The 20,891-nt window shown below is 38.7% G+C and overlaps 1 long non-coding RNA gene across 1 annotated transcript in view; it reads left to right on the forward strand.

Moving 5' to 3' along the window:
* Positions 1 to 20,891, forward strand: part of LOC102166202 — a 327,943-nt gene that overhangs the window by 128,074 nt on the left and 178,978 nt on the right. The gene's annotated exons all lie outside the window — the stretch shown is intronic.

Raw genomic sequence — 20,891 nt, forward strand, 5'->3', positions numbered from 1 at the left:
ACAGTCTTGGCCAATGTTGACTAAGGAATTTCTGGAAAAGCTTTCTCTTCCTTGATAAAATAGCCAGATATTAGAAACACAGATCTTTCCCTTCATTCTTTCCCTGAATGCTGACTTGATGCCTTGAGCTGAGGTACCATTTTGTGACTATGAGAAGCTTAAATTAATCTCATAGATTCAGGTCCTGGAATTTTAAGCAATGAAACCAACACAGCAGCTAGCTATTTTTACTCCTTTGTTTCAAGAGAAAAAATTAACCCCTATGAGGTAGCCACTGTTGGTCTGATGTCCTGCTACCTTTGGATGGAAACATACTTGTTACAAACAAAGGCATATAAATTAAAAAGGGCAGTTTTTAAATTTATGATGAGAAACTTAACTATCAATCCTATCAGAATACTTATTTCAAGGAGAGGACAAGATGGCGGAGGAGTAGGGGGACACGCTCGCCCTCTCCCACAAACACAACAAAAAAAGCACATCTACAGAAGAAATGACTCACACAGAACAACAACCAATTGCTGGCAGAGGAACCTAAACTCCAATAACGGCAAGAAGTTCGTGACATTATTGGGCAGAACGGGAGAAAAGAGGAGAGTGAGAGAAGGTGAATCCGAGCGGGACGGGCGCTCCCGAAAGGGAACTGCGGAGGAGAAAGGGATCCCGCACCCTGGAAAGTCTCCTACCGGGGGAAAGATCAAACGAACCGGAGGAATCTCCAGATGCAGAGAAGAGTGTAGCAGTAAGTCGGAGTACGGAAAAACGATCAAGAACCCAACGGACCATCTGAACTACGGGCACAGTCACCAAAAATTGAGACGCCTGGGTGGGGGCTGGGCACCGAATCCTCGGCTCCAGAGGTTAGTCCCCGGGAAAGGGCCGGGGGACGCCTGGGTGGGGGCTGGGCACCGAGACCTCAGCTCTGAAGGTTGGTCCCCGAGAGGGGGCCGGGGGACGCCTGGGTTGGGGCTGGGCACCGAGACCTCGCCTCCGAAGGTTAGTCCCCAAGAAAGGGCCGGGGGACGCCTGGGGGGGGCGGGCTGGGTACCGAGACCTCGGCTCCAGAGATTAGTCCCCGGGCTAGGGGGCGGGGAAGAGCGGAAACTGCTTGGGAGGTCTCTAAACCATTTGACGGGGCAGAGACTGCCTGGGAGACTAGAAAACAAAGCTGTCGGCAGAGGAAGGGAGCAATACTCTAGGGGCGGGGAAGTGGAAAGCCGCCTCAGAGGGAACCTGGGAGAAGAGCCTGGTCTGCGCCCGTGCTGGGGAGCGGAGAGAAGAAGGGGTGGGTCCCCATAGAATACCCCCCACGCCACAGCAAGCTTACAGGCCCGCTAGCTAGCAGAAAGCTGTGCTTCCCAGTGCATTCCCTCCCCCCACCCCCGCCACCCCCTACGCTCTCGGGGAACCTGGGCTGCCTGCCATCCAGGAGGGCTGGCCTCAACAATTGCCTGAAGCCTACCACCTCAGGGCTCTCCCTGCACAGGCCTGCTTGCCCTTTGGAGGGGCTACACTTCCACAGAGCAGCACCAAACACCACCAGCCCCCTAGAAAAGGCCTGCAGCCCAGAAAAGCTAGAACAAGCCTAGCCAGGCCGTGAATAGATCGACCTAATTCTCCGACGGTTTTTCTGAGACGGGCTCCCCCGGGGAGGAGCCTCTTGAGTCTCCAAGGGCCTTGCTACACGCCCAAGACCCCAGGGGTGCTAAGACCTAGTGGACCAGCTGCATAGGACTGCCAGCTCCAGGCAGGACCCCCTGCAGCCCAGAAAAGCTGCAACAAGCCTGGCCGAATTGGGAAAAGATCTCAGACGGTCTTTCTGAGTCGGGCTGTCCTGGGGAGGAGCCTCTTGAGTCTCCAAGGGCCCTGCTACCCGCCCAAGACCCCAAGGGGTGCTGAGACCTAGTGGACCAGCTGCATAGGACTGCCAGCTCCAGGCAGGACCCCCTGCAGCCCAGAAAAGCTGCAACAAGCCTGGCCGAATCGGGAAAAGATCTCAGACGGTCTTTCTGAGTCGGGCTGTCCTGGGGAGGAGCCTCTTGAGTCTCCAAGGGCCCTGCACCCGCCCAAGACCCCAAGGGGTGCTGAGACCTAGTGGACCAGCTGCATAGGACTGCCAGCTCCAGGCAGGACCCCCTGCAGCCCAGAAAAGCTGCAACAAGCCTGGCCGAATCGGGAAAATATCTCAGACGGTCTTTCTGAGTCGGGCTGTCCTGGGAGGAGCCTCTTGAGCCTCCAAGGGCCCTGCTACCCGCCCAAGACCCCAGGGGGTGCTGAGACCTAGTGGACCAGCTGCATAGGACTGCCAGCTCCAGGCAGGACCCCCTGCGCCCAGAAAAGCTGCAACAAGCCTGGCCGAATCGGGAAAAGATCTCAAACGGTCTTTCTGAATCGGGCTGCCCTGGGGAGGAGCCTCTTGAGTCTCCAAGGGCCCTGCTACCCGCCCAAGACCCCAAGGGGTGCTGAGACCTAGTGGACCAGCTGCATAGGACTGCCAGCTCCAGGCAGGACCCCCTGCAGCCCAGAAAAGCTGCAACAAGCCTGGCCGACTTGGGAAAAGATCTCAGACGGTCTTTCTGAGTCGGGCTGTCCTGGGAGGAGCCTCTTGAGCCTCCAAGGGCCCTGCTACCCGCCCAAGACCCCAAGGGGTGCTGAGACCCAGTGGACCAGCTGCATAGGACTGCCAGCTCCAGGCAGGACCCCCTGCAGCCCAGAAAAGCTGCAACAAGCCTGGCCGAATCGGGAAAAGATCTCAGACGGTCTTTCTGAGTCGGGCTGTTCTGGGGAGGAGCCTCTTGAGTCTCCAAAGGCCCTGCCCCCGCCCAAGACCCCAAGGGGTGCTGAGACCTAGTGGACCAGCTGCATAGGACTGCCAGCTCCAGGCAGGACCCCTGCAGCCCAGAAAAGCTGCAACAAGCCTGGCCGAATCGGGAAAAGATCTCAGACGGTCTTTCTGAGTCGGGCTGCCCTGGGGAGGAACCTCTTGAGTCTCCAAGGGCCCTGCTACCCGCCCAAGATCCCAGGGGTGCTGAGAACCAAGTGAAATCTGCTACCATCGTGGGGTGGACCTCCCAGTCCTGTCTGCCCTCAGGAAGTCCTCCTTTGCTTCAAAGAAACACTGTTAGCCCCATCAACACTCCAGAAAAGCCACACTGCCTCAAAAAAAGATTGACCAACAACGACAGCCCTCAGGAAATATTCCAGGGCAGTGACAAGGCAAACACTACCCGATAACGGAGAGTACAACTCCCTCAGGAGAAAGAAGACAACAAGCAAGATGAAGAAGCTGAGAAACCACCCCCAGTCAAACCAACAGGAGAACTCACCTAAAACAGTCAACAATGAAACTGATCTCTGCAGTCTGACAGACCTGGAGTTCAAAAGAGAAATAGTGAAAATACTGAAGGAATTAAGAGAAGATATGAACAGCAATGCAGATACCCTCAGAAAGGAGCTAGAAAATATAAGGAGGAGCCAAGAAAAACTAGAACATTCATTTGCAGAGATGCAAACTGAACTAGGGGCAGTAAAAACCAGAATGAATAATGCAGAAGAACGAATCAGTGATATGGAAGATAGAATAATGGAAATCACTCAATCTGGTCAACAGACAGAAAACCGAATCAAAAAACTGGAAAGCAATATAAGAGACCTATGGGATAATATAAAACGGGCCAATCTACGCATAATAGGAATTCCAGAAGGAGTAGAAAAAGATAAAGGAATGGAAAATATATTTGAAGAAATTATCGCTGGAAACTTCCCAAATCTAAAGGATACTGGATTCAAGATACAAGAAGCACAGAGGGCCCCAAACAAACTGAACCCAAACAGACCCACACCAAGACACATCATAATAAAAATGGCAAAAGTTAGTGATAAGAGAGGATCCTAAAGGCAGCAAGAGAAAAACAGAATGTTACCTACAAGGAACCCCCATAAGAATATCAGCTGATTTCTCTACAGAAACACTACAGGCCAGGAGGGAATGGCAAGAGATATTTAAAGTGCTCAAAGGAAAAAATATGCAACCTAGAATACTTTATCCAGCAAGAATATCATTTAAAATAGAAGGGGAAATAAAAATTTTCCCAACAAACAAAAACTTAAAGAATACAGCAACACAAAACCCAGGTTAAAGGAAATATTGAAAGGGCTTCTCTAAACCAAAAAGAAAGGAAGGAAAGGGAAGAAAAAGAAAAGAAAAAAAAAAAAAGAAGAAGAAGAAGAAGAGGAAGAACTAGGACTGAGGAAGATACAATCAGAGAGCAGTCACTCAAATAAGCCAGCATACAGATTTAATCATGAACATGCTTCAAACAAAATAAAATTAAAAAGAAAAAAATAAAAGAGTCATCAAAACCATAAAATGTGGGCAAGGGATGTTAGGAGGTAAATAATCCTTTTGTTTGTATGTATGTCTCTCTTCTTAATTTTAATATAATAATGAAGTGTTTGAACTTACAGGACCATCAGGCTAAAACACACAATTATGGGAAGGGGTTAGCATACTTAAAAAACAGGGCAACCACAAGCCAAAACCAAATATTGCATTTGCAAAAAATGAAAAAAAAAAATACACTCAAGCAGATAATAACAGGAGACCATCCAACCAAAAAAAAAAAAAGAAGAATGGAGAACCATAGAATCAACTGGAACACGAGGATCAAATGGCAATAAATAATCATCTATCAATTATCACCTTAAATGTCAATGGACTGAATGCCCCAATCAAAAGACACAGATTGGCTGAGTGGATAAAACGGCAAAAACCTTCAATATGCTGCCTACAAGAAACTCACCTTAGGACAAAAGATACATATAGATTGAAAGTGAAAGGCTGGGGAAAAGTATTTCATGCCAATAGACATGACAGAAAAGCAGGAGTTGCAACGCTCATATCAGACAAAATAGACTTTAAAACAAAAGACATAAAGAAAGACAAAGAAGGACACTATTTAATGATTAAGGGATCCATCCAAGGAGAGGATGTTACTATCATCAACATATATGCCCCAAACATAGGAGCACCCAGATACATACAACAAATATTAACAGACATAAAGGGAGATATTGATGAGAATACAATCATAGTAGGAGACCTAAATACCCCCCTCACATCAATGGACAGATCCTCTAGACAGAAAACCAATAAAGCAACAGAGATCCTAAAGGAAACAATAGAAAAGTTAGACTTAATTGATATCTTCAGGACACTACATCCAAAAAATCAGAATACACATTCTTCTCAAATGCTCATGGAACATTCTCAAGAATCGACCACATATTGGGACATAAAGCGAATCTCAATAAATTTAGGAGCATAGAAATTATCTCAAGTATCTTCTCTGACCACAATGCCATGAAATTAGAAATCAACCATGGGAAAAGGAAAGAGAAAAACCTACTCCATGGAGACTAAACAACATGTTACTAAAAACCAATGGGTCAATGAGGAAATCAAGAAGGAAATTAAAAACTATCTTGAAACAAATGATAATGAAGACACAACCTCTCAAAATCTATGGGATGCTGCGAAAGCAGTGCTCAGAGGGAAATTTATAGCAATCCAGGCCTTTCTCAAAAAGAAGAAAGATCCCAAATTGACAACTTAACCCTCCACCTAAATGAATTAGAAAAAGAAGAACAAAGAAGTCCTAAAGTCAGCAGAAGGAAGGAAATTGTAAAGATCAAAGAAGAAATCAATAAAATAGAGACTCAAAAAACAATAGAGAAAATTAATAAAACCAAGAGCTGGTTCTTTGAAAAGGTGAACAAAATTGATAAACCCCTGGCCAGACTCACTAAAAAGAGGAGAGAAAGAACCCAAATCACCAAAATTATAAATGAAAAAGGAGAAATCACAACGGATACAGCAGAAATACAAAAAACCATAAGAGAATACTATGAACAACTATATGGCAATAAGTTTGACAATCTGGAAGAAATGAACAATTTTCTAGAATCTTACACCCTGCCAAAACTGAATCAAGCAGAAACAGACCAACTGAACAGACCAATCACTAGAAATGAAATTGAAGAGGTCATAAAATCACTCCCTACAAATAAAAGCCCAGGACCAGATGGCTTCACAGGTGAATTCTATCAAACATATAAAGAGGAATTGGTGCCCATCCTCCTTAAACTCTTTCAAAAGGTTGAAGAAGAAGGAATACTCCCAAAGACATTCTATGAGGCCACCATCACCCTCATTCCAAAACCAGGCAGAGATACCACCAAAAAAGAAAACTATCGCCCAATATCATTGATGAATATAGATGCAAAACTTCTCAACAAAATCTTAGCCAACCGAATCCAACAACATACGAAAAAATTATACACCATGACCAGGTTGGGTTCATCCCAGGTTCACAAGGATGGTTCAACATACGCAAATCAATCAACATCATACACCACATTAACAAAAAAAAGTCAAAAATCATATGATCATCTCAATAGATGCAGAAAAAGCATTTGACAAAGTTCAACATCCATTCATGATCAAGACCCTCGCCAAAGTGGGTACAGAGGGAACATTCCTGAATATAATCAAAGCCATTTATGATAAACCCACAGCAAATATAATCCTCAATGGGGAAAAACTGAAAGCCTTCTCACTCAAATCTGGAACAAGACAGGGATGCCCACTCTCACCACTGCTCTTCAACATAGTTTTGGAAGTCTTAGCCACAGCAATTAGACAAACAAAAGAAATCAAAGGCATCCATATAGGAAGAGAAGAGATCAAACTGTCACTGTATGCAGATGACATGATTCTATACCTAGAAAACCCTAAGGACTCAACCCCAAACTCCTTGAACTGATTAATAAATTCAGCAAAGTGGCAGGATATAAGATTAACATTCAGAAGTCAGTTGCATTTCTGTATACCAGCAATGAAGCATTAGAAAAGGAGTACAAAAATACGATACCTTTTAAAATTGTACCTCACAAAATCAAATACCTCGGAATACACCTAACCAAAGAGGTAAAGGACCTATATGCCGAGAACTATAAAACCTTAATCAAAGAAATCAAAGAAGATGTAAAAAATGGAAAGATATTCCATGTTCCTGGATTGGAAAAATCAATATTGTGAAAATGGCCATCCTACCCAAAGCAATCTACAGATTCAATGCAATCCCTATCAAATTACCCATGACATTTTTCACAGAACTAGAACAAACAATCCAAACATTTATATGGAACAACAAAAGACCCAGAATCGCCAAAGCAATCCTGAGAAACAAAAACCAAGCAGGAGGCATAACTCTCCCAGACTTCAAGAAATACTACAAAGCCACAGTCATCAAAACAGTGTGGTACTGGTATCAAAACAGACAGACAGACCAATGGAACAGAATAGAGAATCCGGAAATAAACCCTGACACCTATGGTCAATTAATCTTTGACAAGGGAGGCAAGAACATCAAATGGGAAAAGGAAAGTCTATTCAGCAAGCATTGCTGGGAAACCTGGACAGCTGTATGCAAAGCAATGAAACTAGAACACACCCTCACACCATGCACAAAAATAAACTCCAAATGGCTGAAAGACTTAAATATACGACAGGACACCATCAAACTCCTAGAAGAAAACATAGGCAAAACACTCTCTGACATCAACATCATGAATATTTTCTCAGGTCAGTCTCCCAAAGCAATAGAAACTAGAGCAAAAATAAACCCATGGGACCTCATCAAACTGAAAAGCTTTTGCACAGCAAAGGAAACCCAAAAGAAAACAAAAAGACAACTTACAGAATGGGAGAAAATAGTTTCAAATGATGCAACTGACAAGGGCTTAATCTCTAGAATATACAAGCAACTTATACAACTCAACAGCAAAAAAACCAATCAATCAATGGAAAAATGGGCAAAAGACCTGAATAGACATTTCTCCAAGGAAGATATACAGATGGCCAACAAACACATGAAAAAATGCTCAACATCGCTGATTATAAGAGAAATGCAAATCAAAACTACCATGAGATACCACCTCACACCAGTCAGAATGGCCATCATTAATAAATCCACAAATAACAAGTGCTGGAGGGGCTGTGGAGAAAAGGGAACCCTCCTGCACTGTTGGTGGGAATGTAAACTGGTGCAGCCACTATGGAGAACAGTTTGGAGATACCTTAGAAATCTATACATAGAACTTCCATATGACCCCGCAATCCCACTCTTGGGCATCTATCCGGACAAAGCTCTACTTAAAAGAGACACATGCACCCGCATGTTCATTGCAGCACTATTCACAATAGCCAGGACATGGAAACAATCCAAATGTCCATCGACAGAGGATTGGATTCGGAAGATGTGGTATATATACACAATGGAATACTACTCAGCCATAAAAAAGGATGACATCATGCCATTTGCAGCAACATGGATGGAACTAGAGAATCTCATACTGAGTGAAATGAGCCAGAAAGACAAAGACAAATACCATATGACATCACTTATAACTGGAATCTAATATCCAGCACAAATGAACATCTCCTCAGAAAAGAAAATCAATCATGGACTTGGAGAAGAGACTTGTGGTTGCCTGATGGGAGGGGGAGGGAGTGGGAGGGATCGGGAGCTTGGGCTTATCAGTCACAATGTAGAATAGATTTACAAGGAGATCCCGCTGAATAGCATTGAGAACTATGTCTAGATACTCATGTTGCAACAGAAGAAATGGTGGGGGAAAAACTGTAATTGTAATGTATACATGTAAGGATAACCTGACCCCCTTGCTGTACAGTGGGAAAATAAAATTAAAAAAAAATAATAAAATAAAAAAATAAAAAAAAATAAAATAAAAGACCAATGGAATAGAAAAAAAAAAAAAAGAATACTTATTTCAGCATATTGAGTTGTATTCTTGTAGATGGAAAACCAAATTATAAACTGCTTTATTAGTATGGATTCTAAACAAATGGGTCTCATTAGAAGAAAAGAATGTCCAGTGACAATAGATTCAGATAATTTAATCTCTGTTATCATCATAGTAGGAATACCTTTGCCTATAAAATGAAACACTCCCATTCCTTGGGATAGCAATATGTTTACTCTGAACTGTGCTAGGTTGAACCCTGAACGTTTTGTTCACTGTAACTCTCTTTTTCTAACCTGATTTCAGCACTTACCAACTGTGTAGCCTTGGGCAGATTCTTTTTCTTCTGTGCCTCAGTTTTAATATGATAATAATCATGTTTGTTTTGTATTGTTTGAGGATTAAGTGAAAGATATCCTAAAGAGATTAGAATGCTGTTTGAAATGTAGTAAGCGCTCAGTGACTTTAGATTTATCTCATGTCTAGCTACTTCTCCTTAAAAACATGTTTTCTCTGTATATTTTAATGTATTCAATCAAGACAGAATTAGGTCTTTTGACCTCAGATCACTTATGCTTCTTTAAGATGGTTTGCATACCATTGCTCTGATTAACTATTCATTGATATGATTAGAAATCTAGTATTTAGAGAGGAGTGCTTTTCTTCACAACTACCTGTTTAAACTATTGAAAAGAATGTATGCACTTTTGAGAAAAAATTTAAAAATTACTACTGCATATATATATGCATACAGATATATTTCCTCATGAATTTTAGTGTCATCTAATATAAACTGTATGCCATGAAGTCAGGAGGCAGTGGCTTATACTCAGTGTAATTTAGAAGTACTTCTGAGTGGCAAAGAAACTGTCAAAGCTCACTATTCTCAGCCTGTTGCAAACACTCCCTGCCCAGCATTCTTTCTCTGCTGTCCAGTGCTGCTCAGGTATTCCGAGATTACCCTCTGTCAAATCATGAGATTTCTGAGTGCTCTTAAAATTCTCCCAAAAAACTTTTAAGTGAAATAATGAGTCTAGTTAAAAGTTTTGAGAGGCCTCCGTGTGAAAACTCCCATGAAAAGATGTCACAAATTGCACCAAAATGGTTTTCAGCCTCATTGTAAAAAACTAACATTACCCATCTCAGGTTTCAAATTAATGTTAGCTCATTTGGAACAATAGGTGACAATCTGCCAAGATTAAATACAGAACTAAATGGCAATCTAATTGAATAACACAAAGTTTTCATATTTTAAAATCTAAAATTTTAATTGAAGACAGAATAATGTAGAAAATAACTGATGACTAATACTGTCTGAGTTTCTTTTGGCTATTGAAGGTGATGTTATTTTGTTTAGTTGTGAAATTTATAGTCGCCTTTTCCCATAAGCAGTCTATTCCTCTTCATATTAACATTGAGTGAAAAGAATGACACAATTTATTTTTATGCAAAACATCAGATTTTTAAAAATAATGTTTAAAGATTTAAGAGAGTAAGTCCTAAGAGTTCTCATCATAAGGAAAAAATGAATTTTTATTTTGTTCCTATATGATGTGATGGATGCTTACAAAGCTTATAATGGTAATTAATTCATTATAAGTCAAACCTTTATGCTATATACCTTCAGCTTATTCAGTGCTGTATATCAATTACATCTCAATAAAAGTGAGAGAATAAACGAACAATTAGAACAAAAACTTTAAATTTATGAAAATTACTTCCAGATAAACCAATCACCCCACTGAAAGATAGGGTCATTTTATGATTGTAGAGAGAATGTTTCAGTAGAACAAAAGCATTTCTGAAAAATCCATTGTTTTAATCCTAAGGGTCAGGATCCTGTTGAATTCATACCTGAAGACTGAGTTCATCAGTTGTCTTGGTGAAAGATACTGAGCATGTATAAAATGGTGATGATGGCAGTGTTTGCAGAAACAATAAAATAGCTACCACTATCTTAGCACTTTTTGTGATCCAGAAAATACACAAATTAACATGTTGTCATTTTAACCAACAATTGAAGTAATTTTTTTTAATTTTACTTTTTTATTTTCTTTATTTTTTATTTTTTTATTTTTTTTGTCTTTTTGCCTTTTCTTGAGCCACTCCCACGGCATATGGAGGTTCCCAGGCTAGGGGTCGAATCGGAGCTGTAGCCACTGGCCTACACCAGAGCCACAGCAAAGTGGGATCCGAGCCACGTCTGCGACCCACACCACAGCTCATGGCAACGCCAGATCCTTAACCCACTGAGCAAGGCCAGGGATCGAACCTGCAACCTCATGGTTCCTAGTCGGATTCGCTAACCACTGCGCCACAACGGGAACTCCTGAAGTAATTTTTTGATCTAATACTTTCTAGATAAAATTGAAGCTGAGTCTAGTTACTGAGTGTGATTTAGTCAGTAAACTAATTTAAATTCAGATCTTTTGGAGTCTAAAATTTGTGCTTTTAATCAATAACTATACATATATATATATACATATATATACACACACATATACATACACATATACAATATGAACGAACAATTAAATGCATGATACAGGTCTTTACAATTTTACTTTTTCGCATAATTATAGGAATTGCAGTTAAAATTTTAACTAGAGATACTGGTTCCTTTAGTTAATTTCATATTATTAAAACCTGAATGTATTTTAAAGATATATTTTCTTTCTATTTGCATTCAAGTTTCTCAGAACCATCTTAAGATTAAGTAGTGCAACATGCTTTCAGATATCTATTTATCCTCTTCAACTTTGAGAAATAACTTTTATAACCCCCATTTTATTGGATTATAAATGCTTTTCAGAAGTTAATTATATGTTTAAGTGAAAACTCCACCATAACTTCCTGTAGTAGAAATGATAGAGATGTTAGTTTTTAGGAGTCTGACCTTAAGGAGAATTTGGTAAGATAAGGACAGCTTTTCAAGTTACCACAGACATGTAATACTAAAGGTTTTACTACTGCAAATTATGTATCTATGTTTCTTCAGCCTCTGATAGCAGTCCATTGCCATCCGTTTGCTGAACCAATTACCACAAATTATAAATTTTTCACTATGGCCACACTTCATTTCCAAAGCAATTTATGTATTATTCAGGATAGGTTAGAGTATGCTGAAGAACTAAATAAAACCCCAAGTACCAATGACTTAATATTTTGAATATTTACTTCTCACTGAGGCATCATCTGATTCATACCAGGTGTCTTGCTGGGTGTCTCCTCTAACATTGACTCATGGTTTAAGCTGTTTCATTGTTTAGTCATGCTCTTGGAAGAACACAGCCTGCAAGGTTATCATGACAGAAGATGGAGGCAGAAGGTTCGATGGGGTGTTTTAAATTGCTAGAGCAGTGAGTTTTTTACATCTCTCCTGTGTGCATTACACAGACGGCCACATGACCAGCATAATTTCAAGGGTGGCTAGAAAATCTAGAGAAGCACATGGAAAGTCTCTACCACAGTCTCTTATTGAATGATCTTACTAAATTTCAATATCTGATGAAACCTATAAAAACTTGACTGTTAAGATAACGGAACAATTTTGGATCAGAAAATTTGTGAGGTCCATTGCAGCCCACTTTATTGTGTGGGCTGCATACACAATAATTATGTCATCTTATGCTATTTAGAATCTGCAGTTACAGGATTAACCCTTATTAAACTAGTTTTATAAAATTATGATTTTATGCTGAGAAAGGTAATGTAGTAAAATACATATTAGAAAGTTGATGGAGCTAGGCCATAGGTCCAGATCTAACTGTGATCTAAACTGACATTTTACATAACCTCGCCCTGCTTCATCGCCCTCATGTTAAATGGAGAGAGTCAGCTGATGTGTTCTCTAGATGCTCCTCTAACCCTCAAATTCTGTGAATTTAGCCATCTCAGAGGGCAGGACAGCAGTGGTTAAAGGCATAAACTCTAGTGTCAGAAATCTTTGTTTTTATTTAATCCTTGCTTATTATTTATTAGTGGTATGAATTAAACAAACCTTCCATGTGTTCATTTTTTTATCCACAAAATATTTCCTCATATGTTTTATGAGAGGATTAAATGTTTAACATATGGAAATTAATATGCCTAGAATATAATATTTAATACTTTTTAGTTATTATTTTCATCTGAGAAAACCTCTGGAAAAAAAAACTTAGTGACTTGTAAGAAGCACAAAGAGCTATTTGTGAGCAAAACTGGAAAGACAATCTTTATTTTAGTCCTTTCCATTTGTACTAGGCAACACTACTACTAAAAGTTCTAAGTATTTATATAAAATCATGACTTCAGAAGTGATTTTTTTTTTTCTTTTTGTTTTTAGGGCCACACCCGTAGCATATGGAGGTTCCCAGGCTAGGGGTCACATCAGAGATATAGACGCCAGCATACACCACAGCCACAGCAACGCAGGATCTGAGCTGCATCTGCGACCTACACCGCAGTTCACGGCAACGTCAGAACGTTAACCCACTGAGCGAGGCCAGGGATCAAACCCACAACCTCATGGATCCTAGTTGGGTTCACTAACTGCTAAGTTACAAAGGGAACTCCAAGAAGTGATTTTTTAATAAAGGATTTCAAAGTGAAAATGTAATCTCTGTCTATAGGAAAATGCATACAGGTTTTCCTGCAAAATGTCTATGTACCTATAACTATGGATAAAAAATATTGAGAGCTTTTGGGGAAAAAAAAATGTTATTGAATACTTAGCAACAGCAGTGACTTATTTCAGAATTAAAATTATAGAAAATGAGATTTAAAATATGAAATACCTCATCTTATATATGGTGGCCTGTAAAGCAATTACAGAGACTGGAAAACAGGTTATTTTTCTGCTTATGAACATGGCCCCATTCCTTTGATTTATTTTTAAAAATCTCAGTGTTTTAGCAGTATTTATTTCATTTGCTTAGCTAATTTAAAATATATAATTGTTAGTAATAACTTGTCATATTTTAAAATAACTACACCATGTTTCTTTTATAGAACTTAAAGATGAAAACATTTATTTAGTGACAGCTCCTTAGCACATGTTTCTCACTTGCTTTCAAGTTTAATTTTCACAGCCACACTCAAGGAGGGGTGTTATTATCCTCTGGTTCAGACAAGGGAAAGTGGCTCACATAGCTTGTGCATGGCAGACCCAGGACTTACTCAAGTCCGAATGCCGAATACTGGATTAATTCTGCTGAACATCCCTACCTCCCTCACCATTCAAAACACTGAGACTCCATTGAACGAAAGAGGCACCCCATGATGAATCTAAAGGAATGTGGGTTTAGAGTTAAAAGATCTGGCTTCTTTGAGTCTCAGATCTTACTTGACTGTCCTCAAAGCTGACTGAAATTTTCCCAGAAAGAGAATGACTTTTCTTCAGAGAAGGGTATATGACTAGGTATATTTGGAAATTGAAAATACTATGCAAATAATATTTCTATTATTATTATTGTTGTTATCTTAACTAGAAATATAACTTAAATGTGAATTTTCACTACACAGATATTTGACATAAATATATTTTCCTTCAGCCCCTCCAAGCAACTTCTTAATTATTAAGTTCTGTGCCTTATTTTATTTTATTTTTGTCTTTTTGCTATTTCTTTGGGCCGCTCTCGCGGCATATGGAGGTTCCCAGGCTAGGAGTCGAATCGGAGCTGTAGCCACTGGCCTACGCCAGAGCCACAGCAACTCAGGATCCGAGCCGCGTCTGCAACCTACACCACAGCTCATGGCAACGCCGGATCGTTAACCCACTGAGGAAGGGCAGGGACCGAACCCGCAACCTCATGGTTCCTAGTCGGATTCGTTAACCACTGCGCCATGACGGGAACTCCCTGTGCCTTATTTATTGTCATCAGTCTATTATATTCTTTGTGGCATTTGATCTTTATTTACTTCTCTTTAAAAAAATTTCCCAGCTTTATTGAAATACTATTGACGTATACCATAAGTGAGTACAATGTGATGACTAGATACACTTATATGTTTGAAAAATAATTACCACAGTAAGATAAGTTAAACCTCTATCTCCTCATGTAATTATTATTATTTTGAGTGTGTGGTGATAATATTTATAACTTACTCTCTTAACAACTTACAAGTTAATAATACAGTATTGTTAATTATAGTCACAATACTGTGCATTAGATCCCCAAACCTTACTTATCTTACAGCTGGGAGTTTGTGTCTTAAAATTTATGTAGTTTTCTTGATGTCCTTTCTTTCCTTATTCTCCTCTTGCTTAACACCTCACCACCACCACCAACACCACCCCTTCTTTGTTTCCTGCACCATCTTCATATCCTTGCCTGCCAGATGCTAGTGCCAAAAGACTTCCAAAGTCTTCTGTCCTGTCATTTCTTCATTGTGGTCGCATTCAGTTGAATGTTTCGTCTCCTCCAGTGGTTTTAATGGACAGTCTCAGGCCAATGACTAAAATGCACATTTTCAATTTCTCATTTAAGTGTCAGACATATATTTTCAACTTATATTCTATGTCTCCAGGTTTATATTCTCCAGGCTCCACAAATTCAAGACCAAACAACTGCATTCAGTCTTCTCAACTCATTTTTTTCTCTCTGATTTCAACAGCATGATTGCCATCAAGCAATTTTTCAAGAGAAAAATAGAAGTTACTCTTAATTAGTTATCTACTTTCAGGTAATAATCCTTTTCCCTAAAAGTCGATAGTCTCCAACAATTATTTACCCTAACTCTTACGTAGATATGAAACCTCCTCCTCCTTTCCATTCTCATTTCCAGTGCCTTGCTTAGGATTCTCATTGGTTCTTATCAGATCTTGCACAGTAACTTTTTTTTTTTTTTTTTTTTTTTTGTCTTTTTAGGGTCACACCTTCAGCATTTGGAAGTTCCCAGGTAAGGGGTCAAATCTGAGGTGTAGCTGCTGGCCTACACTACAGCCACAGCAACTTGGGATCCGAGCTGCATTTGCAACCTACACTATAGCTTACAGCAATGCTTGATCCTTAACCCTCTGAGCAGGGCCAGGGATCGAACCCACAACCTTGTGGACACTTGTAATCAGGTTTGTTATCACTGAGCCACTACAGGGACTCCATAATAGCTTTCTAAATGGCTATTCACACTTCCCAAGTCTTTAAGCTACAATAAACATTATTAATTTGGTTCATCTTCTTAAAATATGACTCTTGGAGTTCCCGTCGTGGCGCAGTGGTTAACGAATCCAACTAGGAACCATGAGGTTGCGGGTTCGGTCCCTGCCCTTCCTCAGTGGGTTAACGATCCGGCGTTGCCGTGAGCTGTGGTGTAGGTTGCAGACGCGGCTCGGATCCCGCATTGCTGTGGCTCTGGTGTAGGCCGGTGGCTACAGCTCCGACTCCACCCCTAGCCTGGGAACCTCCATATGCCGTGGGAGCGGCCCAAGAAATAGCAACAACAACAACAACAGAAAAAAGATAAAAAAAAAAAAAAAAAAAAAAATATGACTCTTCATTTAAATGTAACTTCCCCCTGCCAATACATCTATAAGGCCCTTTCACAAACCTAGAAACATAACACTTAAAGAGTAGAACCCTGTAATCAGATTTGGTTTAACACCCGATGCTGCCAATTTAACTAGTTGTGTGTGAGGTTAAGCAAATTATTTATTTCTTTGAAGCACAGGATCCCCGTCTATAAATAGAATCATAAAGAAATGTGAAAATTAGAGAAAATGTATGCAAAACACCTTCCACAGTGTTGGAAACACAGGAGGTATTCAATAAGTGGTAATTAGGATCTACTCTATATTCTAACACATCCCTTCCCTTCCAACCCAGTAATCTAAGCATCAATAGATCTGAGATTTTTAGCATTTTTCAAATATGTCTAGTCCTTTCAATCTTTTTTATTTTTTTCTTTTTCTTTTTCTTTTTTTGCTATTGTCTCTGCCTGGAATATCCTCTTCTTCATTTACTGAATAAATTCCTCCTAGTCTGTAGAGATCATATATCATTTTGTTTGTGTGAATTCTGTGACCTTTAGGCAGCATTAGTGTGTTTTATTACAATTCTTTGTCACTCGGATAACTCACATGGGTAAGGAGGTAATCTGCCTCATTTCCTTGGCACTTTAGGTTATTTATATATTCAGTAAATATTTACTGAATGAATAAAGTGTGATCTTTCCACAATTGCCTATATTATATATAATTTTTCCCAAATTAAATGTAACTTTTTTCTCTTAGACTTTTCCCCAATCTAGCTTTTTTATCTCAATTATCTGATTTAAGAATTTCTTCCCACAATTTTTATCATATTAAAAAGTTCCAGAAAAATGTTGCCTCAGTATTTTTAATTTATTATTGTTATTTTTAAATAGTAAAATGGATATTTAATAAAATGTCAGCAAAAAAATTAGTAAATAGCTACATCAAAGGTAATCAACAAAAGGGATAGAGTTATATGGTGGAGAAAAACACAGGCTTTAAAGATTGTCTATGCAGTTTACAAGATTTGTGATTCTCATTAGACTTACTAAAACTTCTTTATTTCAGGCACTCGAATGTGATTAGTTATACCTATGTCTAAGGTTAATGTGAAAATTAATTATAAATAAATATGCAAATTTACTAGATAGTACTGAAACTGGCAGCACTAAAAGCCTGAACCTAACCAGAACACAGATTAGGACTTGAATCCATGTGCTAGGCCTCAAATCCAGCCTAAACTCAGTCTGGGATTTAAACCCATGGTTTTAAGTTAAAATCACTGACCTGGTGCCTGGACTCACTAAGGTTCAGCTTCTTCTTGCCTGCGCACAGAAGGAATTCCGTGAGGGACAAAGTGATAGTTAAGAAATAGATTTATTAGGATAGGACACTTGTGAGAGATGCAAGTGGGCAGGCAAGGAAGCTCTGCCACCCCACCCAGATCTGGTGGGCTACAGTTTTATCATCCAAGGGGGGCAGGGGTCAGTAAAGAGGACCTCTTCCTCCAAGCAGTAGCTCCTCCTTAGTATCCTATAAGGTGTGTATTCAAATCAGCAGAAGGGTGGTCCTCAAGCTCCTGCCCTTGATCTGAATCTGAATGCAGGCCTCATTCCATCCCCACCCAGCTACTGGGAGGCAATTCTCTCACCTCCACTAGTCAAGCAAGCCTGGCTTGTTCTGATGGCTTTCTTGAGCAATTATTAACTTACAATGATCTCCCAAATTCCCCTAATTTTCCCTCTTTATCTATGTCCCCTTATTGGGACTTCTACAGCTACCTGTGCCCACTCCATCCCTATCAGTACCTTTACTAAAATGGAGACATTTTCTTCAGATTCATGGAAACTTATAAAAATTCAAATAAACAGGCAAAAGAAAAGACAATTTACAGAGATACATTAACCAAGTTTAAAAATGTAATATTTATCTTTTGTAAAAATTGTAAATGTGAATTAAAGTAACCTTGAGAGAATATTTTATGTCCATTTAAGTAGCAATATTTTTAAACACAAAACAACTGATTCTACAATGGTTTTGCTGATGTTCTGATTTATTGCTGTTGGCAGTAAAATATAAGCCTTTCATAAAATGCTATGTATTTGAAAATAATAATACCTACAATGCTATCTATAACCTTTAGCTTGATACCTTTCTTCCACTTTATTATCGTTAAATAATTTAATAGCAATATAAGGTTATAAACATTAAGCTATATAGTGTAGCATTATCCAGAATTGGAAACATGTAATGGAAGCAGTCCAAATGCTGTCAATTAATATTTGGAAATACATTTGAGCATTAAAAGTAAAACAAGATTACATAGTCCAGTGTTCAAATAAAATATTATATGAGCCATATGTAATTTAATTTTCTAGTGGCCGATTATAAAAGTAAAAAGAAAGGTAAAATTAATTTTAGCAGTATCTTCTATTTAACCAAAATAACTAGAATATTATTTCAGCCTATAATTAATATAAAAGACTTAATCAGTGAGAGATTTTCTATTCTTTGCTACTAAGTCTTTGATGTCTGGTGCATATTTTAAACCTACAGCAGATTTGAACTTGGACTAACCACTTTTTCAATCTGAATAGCCACATATGGCAAGCTGCTACCATTGTGGACAGAGCAGATTACAAACATATATTCAAGAGAAATACAAATATTCTGAACAACATGTATGTTATTTCAACTGTTAAGATGAAATGTTCATTTTTATTTATATTTTAGCATGAAAAATTATAAAATTATAGAGTGAAATTTTTATTTTTTATATGAAATTAAGTATTCTCACATGTTTATTATTCGTTTCTTTCTTCAATTAAAAAGTCTTGGGGTTCCTGCTGTGGAACAGTGGGTTAGGACTCCAACTGCAATGGTTTTGGTTGCATTGGTTGCTGGCAGGGGCTCTGACTCAATCCCTGCCCCTCCTCTGGAACTTACATATGCCTACAGTAGAGCCATTAAAAAAAAATCTTAAGAAGCCTTCAAACACGTGCCCAGTTTGGAAACTACGGCCATATAGCCACTCTCTATGTATACCTTCATAGAAAATGATGGTGAGCTTCAGTTTGCATTATGTTCACATTTTAACCTTGTTTCTATGGAATTAGTAAATCTTCCTAATTCAGAGCTGTTTGATATGCAAAATAGCCTGAACATTTTCAGAGAGAATAACAAATAAATGACCTTTCTGAATTAAGTCAATCTGGCAACCTACTATTTTCACAGCTCCTACAGTCTATATTTGTTTGAACCTGTAAGTTAGTAAAGTAAGAAAATGTATTCAGAACCTTATTAGAAAAATGTCTATCATTGTGCCTTGCACATGTTAGACACTTGCATGATTATTGAATTTAATTGTCCAATTCTTTTATCAATTGAATTGGAGCTGTATTTGTTGAAACCTTTTTCTTGGTAGCATTTGCTTTTTCCTCATTTATTTTACTACCATGTATCAGAAAGAAGGAAAGCCAGAAACATGGATAACAAAAGTATAAGAACTTTTGACAAATTATTTTTTCTCTTGTTGCTGCGATTTGGTATCATAGCCAAAAAAATTATTGTCGTGACCAATATATCAAGGTACTTTGCATTTTCTTCTAAAAGTTTCACTGTTTCAGATCTTACATATAAAAGTTTAATCCATTTTGAGTAGATTTTTGTACATAGTAAGAAGAGAGCCCAATTTAATTCTTTTCTGTGTAGATATCCAAAGCCAAGTCGTTAACTGCTAGGCCATGAGGGAACTCCTGGTTTCATGTGAAGTTATATCAATATTTGTTATTGTAATCCACGAACCCAAGTTATCTTTCCATTTATTTGTCTTCAAATTATCATCAGTAGCTTATAGTTTTCAATATATATATTTTACTTAGTTAAACTTAATATTAAAAAAATCTATTCTTTTTGATGCTATTATGAATGTGCTTATCTTCTTAGTTTCTTTTCTGGATGTTTATTGTTAGTGTATAGGGAGTGACTGATTTTTGTATGTTAATTTTATATCCTGCACTTTACTGAACTTTAGTAGTTCCGACAGATATTTATTTGTTTTTTTGTTTATTTTCAGTTTGTTCTTTAAGGTATAGGGGCCATTTTTTAAAGTTTTATTGAAGTATAGTTAATTTACAAGGCTGTGATTTCTGCTGTACAACAAACTGACCCAGTCATACATATACACATATCCATTCTCTATGGTTCTTTTCCCACATAGATTATCATAGAATGCTGAGTAGAGTTCTCTAGCTATATAGCAGGTCCCCTTTGGCCAATACTTCAGTGTGCATATGCCAATTCCAAACCCCCAGTCCATCCCTCACAATCCACAACCTGACCCCTTTGGTACCCATAAGTATTTCAGAATCTGTGATTCTGTTTCTATTCTGCAAATAAGTTGCAAATATGATTTGTGTCTTTTTTTATATTCTACATATAGATATCATATGATGTTTGTCTTTCACTGTCTATCTTCACTTAGTGTGATAGATTCTAGGTCCATCTGTGTTGCTAAAAAATGGCATTATTTTATTCTTTTTTAGCTGAGTAATATTCCATTGTATATATGCACCACATCTTCCTTGTGCACTTGAAAAGAATATGCATTCTGCTA

The sequence above is a fragment of the Sus scrofa genome, chromosome 13, assembly GCF_000003025.6.
Source record: "Sus scrofa isolate TJ Tabasco breed Duroc chromosome 13, Sscrofa11.1, whole genome shotgun sequence".
NCBI lineage: Eukaryota > Metazoa > Chordata > Mammalia > Artiodactyla > Suidae > Sus > Sus scrofa.